Raw genomic sequence first — 12,141 nt, 5'->3', positions numbered from 1 at the left:
CCAGAACAACTAACTTACTAGAAAATACATGATCCAGCTGCAACAAGATCTGTTGATCCCGGATTAGCCTCATCAGCCATCTTTGGAAACACAGATAAAATCATCATGGAAGATTATCATCACAAAGAATTGCCAGAGGTTATGTATTTGCTTTAGCACAAAGCCACACAAACCGTCAATTTTCTCTGAGGGAAGTCGAGTACAGGAATTTAACATTTTAAATTTGTAAATTTACCAGTGATCCACTGGAGGACACCAGCACCTGTAGGTTCGGTCAACATTATTGATCGTTTTATGCACCTGTAGGTTCGGTCAACATTATTGATCGTTTTATGCACCTGTAGGTTCGGTCAACATTATTGATCGTTTTATGATTCAGGAGTACTTTAGAATTTCAACATGTTTGTATCTTTGATTTTAAGCATATTGAATAAAGTTAAAAGTGATGAAGAAATATTAAAATAAATTCAAATATATATGTTTAAATATTACACAATTGTGAACTTGAGGTAACACTGGTGGTGAGGTATCTGATCTCTTAACTGATACAATAATACTCTTAACATTAATACACAAGGCATATATTTCTGTAACACAACCTTAACCATAATCTGACACTTAACTCCTAATTAGAGATTCGCGCGTTCGAATCCACGCCAAAGATGCTCGCTTTTAAGCCGTGGAGGCGTTACAATGACGGTCAATCTCCCTATTTGTTGGTAAAAGAGTAGCCCAACACTCGGCGGTGGGTGGTAGTGACTAGCTGCCTTCCCTCTAGTCTTACACTGCTAAATTAGGAACGGCTAGCGCAGATAGCCCTCGTGTAACTTTTCGCGAAATTCATACCAAATATTAAATAAACGTAAAACGCATTTCTGCGTATATTCTAGTAATAAATTATTTTCTTTTAGTGGAAATCGGCTTATAAGTGCTTGTGTAATTACAAAAAGTATTACAACGCCCTCACGGCTGATACGACGAGCATTCGAACCCGCGACCCTCGGATTACGAGTCAAGTGCCTAAACCACTTGGCCATTTCTATGGAACATCAGAGCTAGAAATCCCTATCAATGAAGGAATAATATTTTGTTTTCTCTAGTTACTTTGAGCCAAACATACTAACAGAAAACTAAAATTGAGTTGTACATGGACAATTTAGTAATATTTGACATTTTAAGATTTTTTTATCTCTCTCTCTGCCGAAGATAGTCCTTGAGTAGCTTTACGCAAAATTCAAAACAAACCAAACTCTCTCTTTATGTATCATGATTTGGTGGTTAGGGCACTCGAATACCAACAAGAGGGTAATAAGTTCGAATCCATTTACCAAGTATGCTCGTTTTTCATCCGTGTGGGCTTTATAATGTTTTGTTCAATCCCACTATTTCTTGGTAAAGAGTAGCTGTGGAATTGTCGGATATACACTGCTGGCCAAAATCTTAAGGCCAATGAACATAAAGAAAAATATGCATTTTGCGTTGTTAGACGCAACCACTTATTTAAGTAGAGCTTCGAAAGATGAAAATAAGAAAAGTGCAAATAAAAATTAAAAACTTTTTTAGCATTTAATAGGGTAAATGTGGACACCATGAAATTAGCCTAAATACTTGTTTGTTTTTTGAATTTCGCACAAAGCAACTCGAGGGCTATTTTTGCTAGCCGTCCCTAATTTAGCAGTGTAAGACTAGAGGGAAGGCAGCTAGTCATCACCACCCACCGCCAACTCTTGGGCTACTCTTTTACCAACGAATCGTGGCATTGACCGTCACATTATAACGCTCCCACGGCTGAAAGGGCGAGCATGTTTGGTGCCAGCGGGATTCGAACCCGCAACCCTCAGATTACGAGGCGCATGCCTTAACACGCTTAGCCATGCCGGGCCAGCCTAAATAGTAGGTGGTAAAAAGTTAAGTAAGTAAAAAGACCATACTGAAACGAAACGTTAATCGGTAAACACGTAACGAAATTTAATCATTTGTGTTCAAGCATTAGCGTTGTCAACATCTCCCACTGACATCTCTTGTGTTACATTGGATAAAAACATGACAAAGGCTAAATAGTTGACAGAGTTTGAACGTGGCAGAATTGTTGAGCTGCAAAAGCAAGGTCTCTTTCAACGTACCATCACTGGTGAAATTGGGCGTAGTAAAACTGCTGTTGCAAATTTCTTAAAAGACCCTGAGAAATACGGAACGAGAATTTTAAGTGGTTGGCCCAAGAAAATTTCGCTGTCGTTGAGCAGGAGGATTCGACGGGTTGTCCGGCAAGACACCAGCCGATCGTCGAAACAGATTAAGGCCCTTATGGACGCAACATGAAGCACAAGAACAAGAAGACAACATCTACGAGAGAAAGGCTTTAAAAAACGTAAACGTCTTCAAAGGCCACGCCTCCTTCCACACCATAAAACAGCTCGGTTAACTTTGCTGAGAAGTACCAAGCATGGGACGCAGAAAAAAGGTTTTGTTCTCTATAAGAAAAATTTTAACCTGGATGGTGCAGATGACTTACAACGTTACTGGCACGATAAGAATATCCCACCGGAGACATTTTCTACACGATACAGTGGAGGATGTTCCATCGTGATCTGGAGTGCTTTCTCCTTCCATGGAACAACGGACGTCAAACAGCAGCTGGCCACATAGGCATGTTGGAGAGAGCATCCTTATTGACTGAAGGCCCTCGCTTGTGTGAAAATGACTTAATATTTCAGCAGGACAACGCTGCAATACACAATGTCCGCAAGACAAAAGACGTTTTCATGATGAATAACGTGATTCTTTTGGACCATCCAGCGTGTTCGCCCGAACTGAACCCCATTGAAAATGTTTGGGGGTGGGTGGCAAGGGAAATCTATAGAAATGGACGTCAATTCCAAACAGTGCATGATCTTTGTGAAACCATCTTCACCACTTGGAATAACATTCCAGCCAGCCTTCTGCAAACGCTTATATCAACCATGCCAAAGCGAATGTTTGCAGTTATTTGCAATGACGGCCGAGCAACTCACTACTGAGACCTCTTGTTGGGCATGTCCTACCCTGTTTAAGACTTCTTTTTGGTATGGTCTTAAACTTTTAACCAGCTAGTATTTAGGGTAATTTCATAGTGTTCACATTTTCGCTATTAAATGCAAAAACAGTTTTTTTTATTTTCTCTTTTCTTATTTTCATCTTTCGAAGCTCTATTCAAATAAGTGGATGAGTCTAACAATGCAAAATGCATATTTTTTTCTTTATGTTCATTGGCCTTAAAATTTTGGCCAGCAGTGTAATGTTAACTCGCTGCCTTCTCTCTAGCTTATCACACCAAAATCACGGTTGAATAACGCAGATTGCTTGAATAGCTTTGCACGAATCTCAAAACGAAATAAACATTATACTAAGCCTGAGTGAGGAAGCTACAGAAATAAATATTAAATTAAAAAAATGTTATTATTGTACTTTTTAATTAAACATATTCTATCCAGTGTGGTCATTTTAATTATTTGTGTTTTTTTTTTTGTAAATCCATGCTGTCTAATCACGTCGAAAAATGTAAAATTACGAAACCTAAAACGTCTTTATTTTATCAATATTTATGACATTATGGACAATTAATGTGCGCAATTTATTTAACTCTAGCTTATTTTAAATTAAGCTTGTTTACGAAAATCATATTTATTATCGGATACACATAGTATATGATGTATGGTTATTTGACAATAAAGAAAATTTTCACCTTTTCCTTGCAGGACACTTTATTTAATTATTAAGTTTTTTCTATATTTTGACTTTTATTATGGTGTTAGTTTGCCCCATTAGAGGACGCTAGCTCTAAAACGACATTGACTCAGGGAAGTTTAGTGATATCATCGCATGGGACGTTAGGTGACTAACCGAAATCGTACGCTGAGTGGTATAACTAATGTTGCTCTAGCCAGTCTCTGTTCTGTAGGTAGCAAGTTAGATCTAACACGAAGAACATGTGGAGGGAAAGATATCTTAATTTTCTATTCTCTGTGCTATTACTTTGGCACTTAGGCCTACTACAAGTTAAGGGCTTTAATTTAGAACAACGGATACCGATTATAAAGCAAGGTGAAAAAGGATCATACTTTGGATACTCCGTAGCACAACATCAAATAGTCACCAGTGGAGGTTCGATGGACCCAGTGTAAGTCTCGAATGTATATTTATAATCACTAATTAAATTACTGAGACTCACGTCATTGTCTTGGTTCTAGTCAGTGCGTTATGTTAAACCATTTAGAAGTTAAAAGGTTTTGGATATGTACGTGCTATAATAAAAATGTGTGTATCATAAAACTGTTAAAATAAACCGAAATTCGAGTTACTCTATTTTATCTAAACATTTTACGATCTGGGTGTGACAAGAATCGGGACAGTGCTTAGTTTATCAAATGTCCAAAAATTCAATCTTTGTTTCGTCTAGTATATTAAAGTACAGGGCCATAGCAAAAACATGTACACGTTAAATAATATATTATCTGTGCCTAATATAAAATTTAAATATAGTCAAACATAAAAGAATAATGGTTTTTGATGTGTTGGTGTATTTCCAGTAACGTTTTGTTAATTTACTGGAATATTCGTTTACACTTTTAAAACGTTTTTTGGTTAGTTTCTCTATAGTAGTGTATCAGTAGGGCCACTTGATAGTTAATTATAACACAAGTACGTACAATTGTGTGGGATTATTTGTTACGTGTATTTGAATTGGCTTTTGAAAAATAAGAAATACTCAAATAAAAGAATAAATACATATCTATCTATCTATCCTTGCATCTAAGACTAATTGACGTACGAGTTTTAAGTATCATCTTATATTCTGACAATGTGATATTGTTCAATAAGCATTATTTTAATGATAATGAAAATAATACAGATGGTTAAATGATATATATATTGAAGTTTTTAGAGAGTGTGATTAGTCATTAATATGACAAAACTAACAAAGTTTATGAGAAACAAGTTTAAGTTGAGAATCTTTCAATACGTGGTATACGTTTAAGCTCCGGGTAGATTTAGTTCCTTAGTAATATTAAGTGTTATTTATAACAAGCATGGAGAACATAACTTACGGTACGTGTTAGGAATGTACCATCCAGCAGAGCCATCTGTAAATAGATATATGCATTATGGTAATATATTTTAAAGGCACTGACCATTACATTTTCACCCATCTTCATTTTGAAATAAAAAACAAAATAAAAAACTTGCTTATAAACAAGACACCAATTTATGTGTCGACTACAATCCTTTATAAAGTTGTACAAAGTTAGAAGGAAACAAAACAATCCTATTTTACTTATTCGTCTTTTGTTCTGCACGTTTGTGTCCTTAACTAAAGGGCAGTGAATTAAGTTGCCATTGAATCACATGGGCGGCAGAATGAAACTCGATATGTTTCTCGTCTCCATTACTGCATTCCTTACATAATTTTCCCGATACGAGTGCGTCATGTACGTTACCTCTAAGTTTAGTTAATTAACTTACAATGTATATTCACTTAATCCAGTAAAACAGCATTTATGAAATATTTCAAAAAGGTGTCTTAAGAGATTCAGTTTAAAATGAATAGAAGTAATTGTTTAATGATATAAACCATCATAAATACATGATTTTTAATGCTATATAAAGTTTGGTTCGTGAAGTTAATATGATAAACATATTTGTGAAGCGAGAGAAACAAAACGAGATAAAATTACTTGTTGTGAGATAAAATTTTTATACGTTTAAAGTCAAATAACAAGTAGAAAAAGAAGTTACTATGACCCTAAGAGAAATACAGAACGTTGTCCTTTTCTTAGTCGAGTCGAGAAAGTCAAGGCAGTCAAATCCAACCACGCTTATCCGTAAGAGTTTCAAGTCAAACCGTTTAGTTCTTGACGAGACCTCACGGCCACGTGTTAAAGGAACTTGTTAGTTGACCTACACTGAGGCAGCGCCCCTAGGAGCCACACACCAGAACAATACCAGTCTTTTTCACCATTCGTTAACTTGAGTTGCTTTCCAAAATAAAATAATGAATCGAGGTATTTGAGAATTAGTAATTCGAGAGTGACGCTTTGATGTATAAGGAATAACTGTTTTACAATATTAAATTTCTGGCACGTGGCTAATGTCTTCGAAAAGGGTTATTATCAGAAATGCTTTCTTTCCATTAATATAACACTAAAACAGGTTATGAAACCACAGGCTTAAAGTATTAAAAGTATAATATATGTAAATGAGCTAAATGCGAACAAAAATTACCGACAATAGAATCCAATGAGTTATCAATATTTTATGTAGTAGTGCCAATTCTTGTACTTACTGCTGTAAGTAAAGATTAGCCATTCGTCAAAAAAAAAAATGAATCAGCCCTTTAAACTATGAAAACAAGGAACTTAGGCCAAGCTGATGGAAATAACGTACGAATTGCTATGGTAATACGCGATTTCTAAGAACTCGAGAAAGTGTAATCAAAAGAGAATACATGCCAAACACGCCACATATATAATTTGTTTTTTGGGGGGCAAGTTCTTTCGTGAGTGCTTTTAGAGCGAATAAGATATTGAATTGTGAACAGACGTTGCAGTAAAGATAACTTGAAATCTTATTTATTTCTGTCCACATTATTATGAGCTTTTTTGTGCGAGTTGGGCAAATAGTTGATTGTTTTTATTATTTTCTTAAGCTGTGTATCAACGTAATGAACACATAAATTACCTTTTATATTTAGATATGCTTATTAGGTGTTGTTTTTTTTTCAGGCCCATTAAATGCAATTTAGTTGACATGGGAAGTAAAATGAAATGAGAATATATGCGATTTTCATGTTCGCCTGCACTGTAGTGTCCACGTGCTTATCATATTACTAGATTGATTTAGTGTTGTTTTGTTTTTTTAACATGGACGTTCCCATGTTAAATGTTTCTTTCAAACAAGATTTTGACACGGTTAATGTTATGATAATAACAACAATTATGTCTATTAGAGAAAATTGGTCTAATTTTAGTGAAAAATTGTTTTACGCAGGAAGACTTACCTACCACCCCTCCACCTTCCACTTGTTCATTATTTTGTATTACTTTCTTACTGTCTCATTTTATATATATATATTTCATAATTTATGAGAATATGTCTGTCTGCTTCTTATTGAGAACAGGAAAAAAATAATCTCGGGCCTTGGGAAGTATGAAAGAACTTGATCATTTTGTGCGGTGAGTGTGTAGTTGACGTAGAATTATTTATTAGATCGTTTTCAAAGCACAGTTTTCGAACGTGCTCACGTGTGCATCAGTCACGTGCTTGCCAATAACACAACTTACTTCTATAGTCACACATAAAAAACAAAAACGGTGACAATGACCAAAATTCCGCCAATTAATTCGTGCATCTCTTGTGGAGCCCTCTGTGTATCTTACTTAGAAAATTATTCGTTTTGCACAGTGTTTTGAGTCAGTCCTATAAACTGGGTGTTGTAAAAGGCAGAAACGTTAAATTGGTTGTTCTGGCGTAACTAAGGGTTGCCTAATGACCTATACAAAAATAAAAGAAAATTGTATTTCCCGTAAGACCTGCTCTTTACAAGGCCAACTAATTCCTTTTGGCTTTAAATCAATTTTCAGCTTTCAAGTGGAATTAAATTAATAAGTTTTGAAGTTGCTATGTTATTTGGGTGTAGGATAATGTGCTAGCCTAAAGTAAAGACAGACGTTACGTTTTCTATATACAAGACATTAAACGTTTTGGTGTGGAATCTTGTGGTAAATTATTGAACCTACACACATGTGGAAAAATTGGGCCTTTTAAACATTTTATCCGGATATGTGGATAACTCCAGAATAGTGGTTTTCATACTTTTCATTCTGTACCGCTGATCATCTACCAGGCCTACCTCACCGGTTTTCACTTGCCACTGCCTAAAGAAAAAAAAAACTCATCAGAACTTATGGGAAGAATGGTGCTGCTTTTACAATTTGTATCAATCCAGGAACCCTCTGGAAGACCCTCGCGGTCCACAAGTGGTACTCGAACCACACTTTTAGACGCTTCTCCCCACTACGTTTTTCCACACACACAAAGGGTAAGCATGTCAGTGGAGGAATATTTGAGATTATAGCTTAACATTCTCAATAATTACTGTGCAACTACGTTTTTCGTCTCATTGTGACTTATCACTTCAGTTTAATTTGTTTTGTAAAAAACGTTCAGAGAACTCAATTCCAGAATAACATTTAGTAGTATTTATTTTCTAACAGAACTCTATATAAACAAGTTAAATCCTTTAAATATTTGTTATTTTTCTGTTGATTGTGTGAACATATTTTTGTAATGGTGAGTTAAACCATGTGTCACGAAAGTGTATCATTCCTGTATCCGTGTTGTTGCACAAGCTTGTTGTTCAGAGGACGAGATTGGGTGAATCAGTCGCATTGTATTTGGGAGTCATAATACTTCTCGGATCTTTAAAATCCAAACAAAATAAATCGATGGTAAAACATAATTGATAATAACCACAATGGAAGTGTTTTTAATATAGTTTATAAAAAATATCGTCTTTTCGTTGTGAGGGGCAAAATTCGTGCCTTTCTCTCCATGTTTGTTGTCATCGTTGAACGACGGATAGCATACTCTCGTTGAAGAGTGTGCGAGAAATCGGAAGTGCTATAAACAACTTCCGTTTTTTCCTGATGAATTAAAACCCATATTCTAAGAAAATTTGGAAAATAATTTCGATATATATATATATATTCAGTTATTTCTATTGCAGCCAGAACTAATATCAGATGTCGGCCTAATTTTCAAACTACTGAAAGAACTAACCTAAATCTACTTGAAGTAAATCACTAATTTAGCGATTTAAAAAATAAAAACAGCAGTAATTAGTGGAAGTAACAGCAAGAGTTGTGTATTTTCTTTATTACGTATGCTCTTCGTAAGAAAATCAGGTATCCACAAAGTAGTTAGTGCATAAATAGCTTAGAGAATTATGTTTTAAACGCCGAGGGGATCCGTAGTACCCCACGAATAATAATAGGGTTAACTCTTTACGTTTTCCTTGGGATTTCACGTTAATTTACCCCAGGAAGACAAGTTGACAGATATTATTGCACTATAGTCTACCCCAATGAAGACAAGTTGACTAAACAGTCATCGGCAACAGATTTAACAGTTGAAGTGTGGTAAATATATGTTCGCCTTTGCTCTCACCCATGGGTTCTTAGAATCACACTGCTCCACCCCCTGGAAAGACAAGTTGACTTACGTAACCTTACACTAACCCAACACTAAGTACATAACTTGTTTTGCGTTAGAGAAGTGAACCTTGATTTGAGTGCTGTCAAATGTAGGTATAATGAACAAGAAAACACGAGGACCTGAATGTCACACCACTGAACTTCTGTCATTTTGATCTTTGACAGTGATTTAAGTTTATTAAAGTGAGATCAAGTGTCAACAAAGCCAACAATATTTATGGCATTGTTTTAACATTGCTGTTTACGACACGTAGTTCATACACGCGTAATATTAAAAACATTATGTACATATTATTCAGAAGATTTTTGTTGTTGTTTTTAAACAGAAGTGACAATAAAAATTCGAAATGCGTAGGGTAATGTGCAGTTTTAATAGGAGAAATTCGAATAGGCTTAACTTTAAGAGAGCATTTCCTTGCGTTTCCCTAAACAAGAGTTGTTAACAGGATATTTTTAAACGGCGCGTGGTTCGTGTACGTGTACTGAATTTATATCTTCCATGACAAACATAAAAAAATGGGAGGGTGTCCGTAATTATGTTTAAAGTGTGTTATTTTAACAACGTGGAAAATCGCTTGATGCTACAGTTCTGTTTTATTGTACCAATATTAGCATTGTTGTCTGTGTCTATAGCCTCCGGCAAATAACTTATAACCAACAAGGAAGTAGATAAAACAATTAGTCAAGTGAGTTGAAAATGAAGGTTCGGACTGTGTGTGGGAGCGCATGCGTGGGTGAAACGTGATGACGTTGTTTTCTGCTGTGCTGTGCAAGACCGTATTCTTACAATACTTTTAGGTTTTTTGGTTGTTTTTATATTGTAATTACTAGTAATTATTTTATTGCAACACTTCAACCTTACGACAGGCTTTAGAAAATGTTTACAGATAAACAGAGCATATGTAATTAAACTGGAATGCAGAGACGAGTCGTGCTCGTAGTGTTAGGGAATACGTCTTACTATTTTATTATGATTAGGGGTATTACTTTATATTTGGTAATTGCTGTTAACGGATAAACTGTATTAGTTTTGTTTTTAACATATAAAGTTTGCTTATGCATTTTTAGAAGCCTGTTTATGGTTATTAACACACGAAACTCCTAGTTCCGATATTTTTAACATCATTATTATTTATGTCCCAAGTCCGTTGGGTCACTTTAGATGCTGATAATTCGCGTTCAGAGATACTTAGCGATGTTCAGATAGCGACCCCTAATTTAGCAGTGACTGACTAGGGGGAAACTGTTTTTACAAAAACGAATTTTGAAAATCCCAGAACACACATTTATCGGGATGTTTGTTAGCTTTGTTTAATATTTAAAACTTAACCATGTTTGTTACTTGAATTAAATGTTGGTTCAATGGTCAGCGCTACTGGACTGTGTTGCCGAGATTCCATGGTTTGGGTCCCGTTATAGCAAAATCAAAAGTGACGTTTCGCACTATGGGGCCGTAGGTGCGTTATAGTAGTGACTTGCAAATCCCGCTGTTTCGTCTTGACAAGAGTATTCCAAGAGTTAGTGATGGGCATTATTGATTTAACCCTAGTTTATGACTTCAGAATTAGGAATGGTTAACGCTTATAACCCCCTATTGTTTGTTTGTTTTTTTGAATTTCGCGCAAAGCTACACAAAGGCTATCTGCGCTAAATTTAGCTGTGTAAAACTAGAAGGAAGGCAACTAGTCAGCACCACCCACCGCCACCTCTTGGGCTATTTTTATCAACGAATAGACTGATTGAACGTACCATTATAACGCCCCCACTGCTAAAAGGGTTAGCATGTTTGGTATGAGGGGGTTCAATTCTCGACCCTTAGATTACGAGTCGATCACCCTAACCGCCTAGCTATGGCGGGCCCGTGTGGTGTCGACGAAATCTATATGTTTTCTTATAGAAAAGCCGCATCGGGCTATCTGTTGAGTCCAACGAGAGGAATCGAACCCCTGATTTTAGCGTTGTAAATCCGTAGACTTACCGCTCTATTAGCGGAGGACTCGACGAAATCTAACAAACTGTTATATATCAGTAGTTATAACCAATGGTATGTTAAGTAACGATGCTTGAAATGATAACTTTGTTACAATAATCTCCTGTAGATAATTTGCGAAGTTCAAATATTTTCATTAAGCCCAAAAGAAAAGGAATGATAGATTTTTTTCAAGGACAGTTTTTTTAAATACATTCTTATTTTGTGTACTTTACATTTCTGTTATTTTCTAATACTTTTGTCGTTAAGTTTGTTTTTAATTTCGCGCAAAGCTACACGAGGGTTATCTGTGCTAGCCGTCCCTAATTTAGCAGTGTAAGACTAGAGGGAAGGCAGCTAGTCATCACCACCCGCAGCCAACTCTTGGGCTACTCTTTTATCAACGAATAGTGGGATTGAACACAACATAATAACGACCCCACGGCTGAAAGGGCGAGCATGTTTGGTGCGACGGGGATTCGAACCTGCGACCATCAGATTACGAGTGTTAAACTTAGTTCTGAAACAAACTGGATATTGACTTTCCAAGCGAACTGTTAGGTATGTATATTAATTGATCTATGACTTACGGAAGACCAAAGTGTATGATTGTTATTGTGGGTCATTTGAAATGTGTCATACGTGCCTTTTTTCATTTTATTTCAAACATCATAAATCGTTCTTGCTTGGGGCGTCTAGTGTCCTCGATTTAAGAGGTATTGCGCTGACTAAATGTTAGGTAAGAACGATACGGGGCGACTTGTTTACAAGACGTAGGTTGGCATGAATTAGCATGTTTGCAAAAGGGAACTACTGTTACCTAGGACGGCGAAAAATCAAAGTATCGTAGGTGGCGTTATAAGTGCGATTAACATCGTCTGTTAAAAGAATGAATAAAAGTGGGTTTGCCAACTCGTAACCTAA

General features: G+C 36.0%; 1 pseudogene across 1 annotated transcript in view; it reads left to right on the top strand.

Moving 5' to 3' along the window:
• The first annotated feature begins 3,826 nt into the window (after positions 1-3,826).
• Positions 3,827-12,141, top strand: part of LOC143234347 (integrin alpha-PS1-like) — an 88,088-nt pseudogene continuing 79,773 nt past the window's right edge. Inside the window, exon 1 of the transcript XR_013018633.1 lies at positions 3,827-4,156. The product of XR_013018633.1 is annotated as an integrin alpha-PS1-like (transcript). The remainder of the gene's footprint in view (positions 4,157-12,141) is intronic.

This window comes from Tachypleus tridentatus, chromosome 12, assembly GCF_004210375.1.
Source record: "Tachypleus tridentatus isolate NWPU-2018 chromosome 12, ASM421037v1, whole genome shotgun sequence".
Taxonomy (NCBI): Eukaryota; Metazoa; Arthropoda; class Merostomata; order Xiphosura; family Limulidae; genus Tachypleus; species Tachypleus tridentatus.
Note: the sequence above shows the minus strand (reverse complement) of the source record. Positions and strands in the feature narration are given on the sequence as shown.